Below are 8,360 nucleotides of genomic sequence, written 5' to 3'. Positions count from 1 at the left end.
TTTTCTTACATAAGGGTACACTCAAAATATACATATTAAGATATTTATTAGGACATACCCAGTAGCTATATCTAGCACGCATTATTAGATATATTTATATAAAAAATAATGTAGATGCAAAAGATCAAGCATGGTACAATTTAATTTGCCAATTTCTGTAAATCGGAAATTAACAAAATTTTCATACAAAATACAAATATTTAGCCCAGTGCAAGTACAATAATTAATGTAAATTGCAACGAAAAAACAAGGCAATTAAGTTCAAAGTAATTGTGCAAAATTGGATATATCTAAACATGTTTTAATATGTAGATACATTCATTTTTTGGTAATTATTTTGATCTGGAGGGAGTAATATTTATATTTAATTAAGTATGGTAACTATATAATGAGTTAGGTAGATTAATATTGTAATACTACAATAACTTATAGAAAAGTAAAAAATTAATGTAAATTATATTTATTAAACATGTTCCATGTCCAAATTTAATATGGACCGGCCCTGCTGACCCTATCAGCGAGGAGGTAGAGGTCGTGGATCTCTGCGCGGCGATGTCGACGATGATGGTCACGGATGGCCGTCCGCGTGATGGCGACCACCGCCGCGGCCCATGACGTAGACCCACACCAGTATCGCTGAGAGGAGCACCCCGATGATGCCGAACACAAGTCCCTCGACGCCATGGGCCGACATGCCGCCGCCACCGGCCGGGGTCGAAGTCAAGCAGGGCGGCGACGGCGGGCACAACCTTGGTAGGCACAGCGGAGGAGGGGGGCATGTGCAGTCGCAGCATACCTGCGTCGTGGTTGTGCTAGATGCGGGCGGCCGTGCAAGGGGGAAGAATGGCATGGGGATGGACGGGACATCATCGGCGTCGGCTGGCGGCGCGGTGGGCTGCTGCGTGGTGGGGGCGCACGGTGGAAGCGAAGGGCAGTCCTCGGGGAGGCAGGGTGGAATTGCCGGACAAGCCGGGCAAGCTAGGCACGGCGCATCGCAGACCTAGGTCTGGCTGGTGCCGGCAGAGGGAGGGTCAGGGGTGGAAGCAGAGAAGGCCGAGAGCGCAGTAGATCTCGAAGGTTCAGCCGAAAAGATGCTCGACTAAGAAAACTAGGGTTATGTTGACAATAGATTTGATTCTCTCTCCTCCCCTCGGCTCCCCTTTATATAGGAGGGAGAGCCGGGGGATTTCGTGTCGTACAAGTTACAAGTTCTGGGAGACCATCCGAGTTTTTCCCGTATGCTTACGTGACTCGTGATTCCTAATATAACTCTAAATTCCTTATCAATGTTCACCGGGCTTCTCGGTCTTGAAAGCTTCGGGTCGTGGGTCTCCAAATATCCTCGGGTACCTTATTCAGTAGGCCCATTTGAGATGCCTATGTCAGTAGCCTCCGAGATTTTGTTTGAATTGTAAAATCGAGCAAAATCTTTAACGTAGTATTTTCTGGGGAGAGAAATAAGTTCCCTGGTGAAAGGTTAATGGCAGATGGTTGGCTTGCTATACTCAGAAAAGGGGGTCTTCGAACATCCACAGAGGCTGATATGATAGTACAGTGTGCGATGAAAATAGAAACAATGGGACATGATGTGATGTCATCTTCAGAAAATCATGATGACTTCAATGGAGACTTGTCAGACAGAAAAAATGAAATTCCCTTTGAGTTATGGTCTATGGCAGAATCTGTTGTAAATGTGATTTTGGCAAATTTCGCTACTTTGTATAATACTGATTTTTGCCAAAAGATCGGAAAGATTGTATTTGTGCCTGCAGAAAAAGGCTTTCCATGTATTGGTGGCAAGAAAGGGGGTAAAAGGGTACTAGCCTCTTATAGTGAAGCTATCTTATCAAAAGATTGGCCATTAGCATGGACTTCTGCTCCAATTCTTGCCAAACAAGCAATTATCCCCCCCCCCCCCCCGATTATTCTTGGGGAGCATTTCGGCTTCGGAGTCCTCCTGCCTTCTCTACAGTTCTGAAGCACTTGCAGGTCAATGTCGTTAAATACTTACATCTTATTATCACGGCCTTCGGATCCGTGAAGAAGAACATGAGGTTGCGGCTTCATTTGTCGGTGGTGAACTTGGAATAGAGACTGATGGTCACCGTGTCTTGAACCGTGGCTTGCAGTTGCAGAGGTGAAGAGCTTGAACGGGGACAACAACACACTTCGCAGGCGATGGCCGAGAGGCAGAGTATACATGCGCATGCTGATGTGGGCATTACCCTTCGGGTACTCAACATTGGCCTACCTCCTCCGGCCCAACAAGGAGCTCATAAGATTCGCCATGATCCATGGTGGGCCCATACGTCGGTTGCAGTAGAGAATACACAGAAGAAGACGGATTCTTGGCAGACAAGGCAAGGATATATCAATAAAGGAAAGATAGATTAGATAATGATATAATCTAGTCGGGTTTGGACATGACTCTCGAGACCCGGCCTTCTATATAAAAAGGCCAGGACGGAGCTTCGAACCATACTTACGCAATCACCACAACCTAGCACACACCAACCCTAGAAACTTTGCCTTCCGGCGAATCAACCACATCGTAGTCTATCGGCTGCCCCATTGTAACCTATTTTTCATCGATAAATCAAGATCAGACAAGCATGAGTAAGGGTTTTACCTCATCGAGGGCCCCGAACCTGGGTAAATCTCACCTTCTGTTTGCCTGGTATCCGATGTCTCGTGCTAACATGCAGGATTTCATCAACCCTAAGACCGTCATGGTCGGCATTGCCGAGGAGCTCCCTCGACAATTGACGCCGTCTGTGGGAAACCTGTCGGTACAAGACACTTCATCGGCAGTTCCGATCGTGTTGGCTACACCTTCGCCGGCATCACCACCGCCATCGGCTTCATCATCACCGATCTCGGGGAACTCGATCCGCTTCGAGTCCTTCCTTCGAGTTTACTCCTCACACTGACGTGTTGCGTTCAGCCTTCTCAGGCCTATGCGACAGGATGGACATGACGTTCGGGAGCGTCCACTTCCACGTCAACTCTGGTGGCGTTCTTCAGCTCCCGGACCTGGTCACTTCCGGCGATGCAACAACCGCGACTTCATCGACTACTACATCATCAACCGCGGCCGATCTATCGGCTGCACCGACATCTACTCTGACGCCTCCTTCATCATCGTCATCATGTTGCACCATGACCATCGAGTTTGATGGCTATGAGTCACCGAACGTACTATTGCTTTGAGTGTGATACCATGCACGCACTCGGCTTAGACGCTCCTCCTTTCGTGTGCGGCACCATGTATTCCTCCAACGAAGAAGGTATCAGCATTGGTAACGTCTCTTTAGCCACGGCCCAACCGGCGCAGCGCCAGGTTTGCGTCACCTTTGGACCAGAGGAAGGAACCATAAATTTTACAGCCGTCAACATTGCACGTGTGGAGAACGATCATCTATAGGATGGAAATACTACTGATAGCAATACTAACACCACCATCTTAGTCTCCCAAATGGAGTGGGATGCAGCGCAAAGGTGCGTTCGATTAGTCAAAGAGAAATTATAGCTCAATGGACGATGACTGGCGGCGATCTGTCGAAGTCCATCACCAAATTGATGGAAACCACTAACAGTTGGGCTGATGACGAGGATCACACGCGACAACAACACCTGCTCAGAAGCGATGGTGAGAGAAATCAAAGGCACCTGAATAGTCTTGGGAGCAGACATGAGCGTCGAAAAAGAAAAAGAGATTCCTACTATGAAGCAATCAACCACACCACCATCAGTCACACGGATCGACACAGTGATCGGTACACCGAGCGATATAGTGAACGCCGGACTGATAGCTGCAACATACCCATGAGTAGTCGACAAAATTTCTTCCCTCGGGTGCCTGACCTGCCAGCCATAGAGCAATTAAACACTCCTTGTTATTTGCACACCTATATTGATCCAAATGATAACATGAAGAAAGCATCTCACTGCTCAAGGCCTGCCGACAATTCCTTGATATTCAGAAGTTATGTGAAGAATTGAGATCTTGCCCCAGTACACAGGCGCACCCGACAACGCATGGAGTTCCAGATGAAGTTTTTTCCTATACCACGAGGACAGGTGAATATGATCCCCAAGGCCGGTGTCTCTAAAAGAGAATCCAAAAAATTCACGCGGGAGGTAAAACTTGCAGAGGTAGCCATGACAAGTGTACTATAATATATCGATTGGTCGGAACAAAGTATCTTAATAAGTAGAGCCGATCATCCGATTGTTATCCCTAGGCCAGGTCATGCTGCCTTGGTACTCGAAGCACAGATTGGCGGATTCAAGATGAGTAAGGTGTTCATGGATGGTGGCAGTGGCTAAAACCTTTTGTTTGCAAGCACAATGAAGGCAATGAGCATTACAGTTGGCATGCTACAATAATCCGACACATGTTTTCACGGCATCATCCTGACCCTGCTGATGTCTACGGGTGCTTCTATTCTTGTAGACAGTGTTGGGTCTCCAAGAGCAGAGGTTTGTAGAACAGCAGCAAGTTTCCCTTAAGTGGATCACCCAAGGTTTATCGAACTCAGGGAGGAAGAGGTCAAAGATATCCCTCTCATGCAACCCTGCAACCACAAAGCAAGAAGTCTCTTGTGTCCCCAACACACCTAATAGGTGCACTAGTTCGGCGAAGAGATAGTGAAATACATGTGGTATGAATAAGTATGAGCAGTAGTAACGGCACCAGAAAAGTGCTTGCTGGCGTGTGGTTGATGGTGGTAATATTGCAGGAAGTACAGATGCAGTAAAACAGTAAACAAGCAGTGGTAGCAGTATTTAGGAACAAGGCCTAGGGATCATACTTTCACTAGTGGACACTCTCAACTTTGATCACATAACAGAATAAATAAATAGATGCTAGACTCTACACTCTCTTGTTGGATGATGAACACCACTAAATGTGTAGGATTACACGAACCCTCAATGCCGGAGTTAACAAGCTCCACAATATTCAATGTTCATATTTAAATAACCTTAGAGTGCATGACAGATCAACATAACCAAACCAAGTACTAACATAGCATGCACACTGTCACCTTCACACTACGAAAGGAGGCATAGATCACACCAATACCATCATAGCAATAGTTAACTTCATAATCTACAAGAGATCACAATCATAGCCTACGCTAAGTACTACACGATGCACACACTGTCACCATTACACCGTGCAGGAGGAATAAACTACTTTAATAACATCACTAGAGTAGCACACAGATAAATTGTGATACAAAACACATTGCAATCATAAAGGGATATAAATAAGCACTTCACTATGCCATTCATAACAGTGAATAAGTATTATGTGAAATATAGCCTAAGAGACCCACACGGTGCACACACTGTCACCTTTACACACGTGGGACAAGGAGTCTCCGGAGATCACATAAGTAAAACCCACTTGACTAGCATAATGACATCTAGATTACAAGCATCATCATATGAATCTCAATCATGTAAGGCAGCTCATGAGATTATTGTATTGAAGTACATAGGAGAGAGATGAACCACATAGCTACCGGTACAGCCCTTAGCCTCGATGGAGAACTACTCCCTCCTCATGGGAGACAACAGCGTTGATGAAGATGGCGGTGGTGTCGATGGAGGAGCCTTCCGGGGGCACTTCCCCGTCCCGGCGGCGTGCCGGAACAGAGACTCCTGTCCCCCAGATCTTGGCTTCGCGATGGCGGCGGCTCTGGAAGGTTTCTCGTACCGTGGCTTTTTTCGTCTCGAGGTTTTAGGTCAGGGACCTTTATATAGGCGAAGAGGCGGAGTCGGAAGGTTAACGAGGCGACGACACAACAGGGGGGCGCGGGCCCCCCCTTGGCCGCGCCAGCCTGGCGTCTGGTGGGCCTGTGGCCCCCCTCTGGCCTCTCTCGGGTGTTCTGGAAGCTTCGCGTGATCCTAAGATGCTGGGCGTTGATTTCGTCCGATTCCGAGAATATTTCCTTACTAGGATTTCTGAAACCAAAAACAGCAGAAAACAAAGAATCGGCCCTTCGGCATCTCGTCAATAGGTTAGTTCCGGAAAACGCATAAATATGACATAAAGTATGCATAAAACATGTAGATATCATCAATAATGTGGCATGGAACATAAGAAATTATCGATACGTCGGAGACGTATCAGCATCCCCAAGCTTAGTTCCTGCTCGTCCCGAGCAGGTAAACGATAACAAAGATAATTTCTGGAGTGACATGCCATCATAACCTTGATCATACTATTGTAAGCATATGTAATGAATGCAGCGATCAAAACAATGGTAATGACATGAGTAAACAAATGAATCATAAAGCAAAGACTTTTCATGAATAGTACTTTCAAGACAAGCATCAATAAGTCTTGCATAAGAGTTAACTCATAAAGCAATAAATCAAAGTAAAGGTATTGAAGCAACACAAAGGAAGATTAAGTTTCAGCGGTTGCTTTCAACTTGTAACATGTATATCTCATGGATATTGTCAATGTAAAGTAATATAACAGGTGCAATATGCAAGTATGTAGGAATCAATGCACAGTTCACACAAGTGTTTGCTTCTTGAGGTGGAGAGAGATAGGTGAACTGACTCAACATAAAAGTAAAAGAAAGGCCCTTCGCAGAGGGAAGCATTGATTGCTATATTTGTGCTAGAGCTTTGGTTTTGAAAACATAAAGAGAGCATAAAAGTAAAATTTTGAGAGGTGTTTGTTGTTGTCAACGAATGGTAGTGGGCACTCTAACCCCCTTGCCAGACAAACCTTCAAAGAGCGGCTCCCATGAATTATTTTTATTCTTGGGTGGCACTCCTTCCAACCTTTCTTTCACAAACCATGGCTAACCGAATCCTCGGGTGCCTGCCAACAATCTCATACCATGAAGGAGTGCCTTTTTATTTTAGTTTTATTATGATGACACTCCTCCCCACCTTTGCTTTCTCAAGCCATGGCTAACCGAATCCTTCGGGTGCCGTCCAACAATCACATACCATGGAGGAGTGTCTATTTAGGTTAATTAATTTGGGACTGGGAATCCCATTGCCAGCTCTTTTTGCAAAATTATTGGATAAGCGGATGAAGCCACTAGTCCATTGGTGAAAGTTGCCCAACAAGAATGAAAGATAAACACCACATACTTCCTCATGAGCTATAAAACATTGACACAAATCAGAGGTGATAAATTTTGAATTATTTAAAGGTAGCACTCAAGCAATTTACTTTGGAATGGCGGAGAAATACGATGTAGTAGGTAGGTATGGTGGACACAAATGGCATGGTGGTTGGCTCAAGGATTTTGGATGCATGAGAAGTATTCCCTCTCGATACAAGGTTTAGGCTAGCAAGGTTATTTGAAACAAACACAAGGATGAACCGGTGCAGCAAAACTCACATAAAAGACATATTGTAAACATTATAAGACTCTACACCGTCTTCCTTGTTGTTCAAACTCTTTACTAGAAATTATCTAGACCTTAGAGAGACCAATTATGCAAACAAAATTTTAGCAAGCTCTATGTATTTCTTCATTAATGGGTGCAAAGTATATGATGCAAGAGCTTAAACATGAGCACAACAATTGCCAAGTATCAAATTATCCAAGACATTTTATCAATTACCACATGTAGCATTTCCCGTTTCCAACCATATAACAATTAACGAAGCAGTTCAACCTTCGCCATGAACATTATGAGCTAAGAACACATGTGTTCATATGAACCAGCGGAGCGTGTCTCTCTCCCACACAAGCATGATGGATCATATTTTATTCAAACAAAAACAAAAACAAACAGACACTCCAAGTAAAGTACATAAGATGTGACCGAATAAAAATATAGTTTCAAGAGAAGTGACCTGATAATTTGTCGATGAAGAAGGGGATGCCTTGGGCATCCCCAAGCTTAGATGCTTGATTCTTCTTGAAATATGCAGGGGTGAACCACCGGGGGAATCCCCAAGCTTAGACTTTTCACTCTTCTTGATCATAGTATATCATCCTCCTCTCTTGACCCTTGAAAACTTCCTCCACACCAAACTCGAAACAAACTCATTAGAGGGTTAGTGCATAATCAAAAATTCACATGTTCAGAGGTGACACAATCATTCTTAACACTTCTGGACATTGCACAAAGCTACTGGAAGGTAATGGAACAAAGAAATCCATCCAACACAGCAACAGAGGCAATGCGAAATAAAAGGCAGAATCTGTCAAAACAGAACAGTCCATAAAGACAAATTTTATTGAGGCACCAGACTTGCTCAGATGAAAATGCCCAAATTTAATGAAAGTTGCGTACATATCTGAGGATCACGCACGTAAATTGGCATAATTTTCTGAGTTACCTACAGAGAATTAGGCCCAGATTCGTGACAG

This window comes from Lolium perenne, chromosome 2, assembly GCF_019359855.2.
Source record: "Lolium perenne isolate Kyuss_39 chromosome 2, Kyuss_2.0, whole genome shotgun sequence".
In the NCBI taxonomy this organism is placed as follows: Eukaryota; Viridiplantae; Streptophyta; class Magnoliopsida; order Poales; family Poaceae; genus Lolium; species Lolium perenne.
This window is presented reverse-complemented; position numbering follows the sequence as displayed.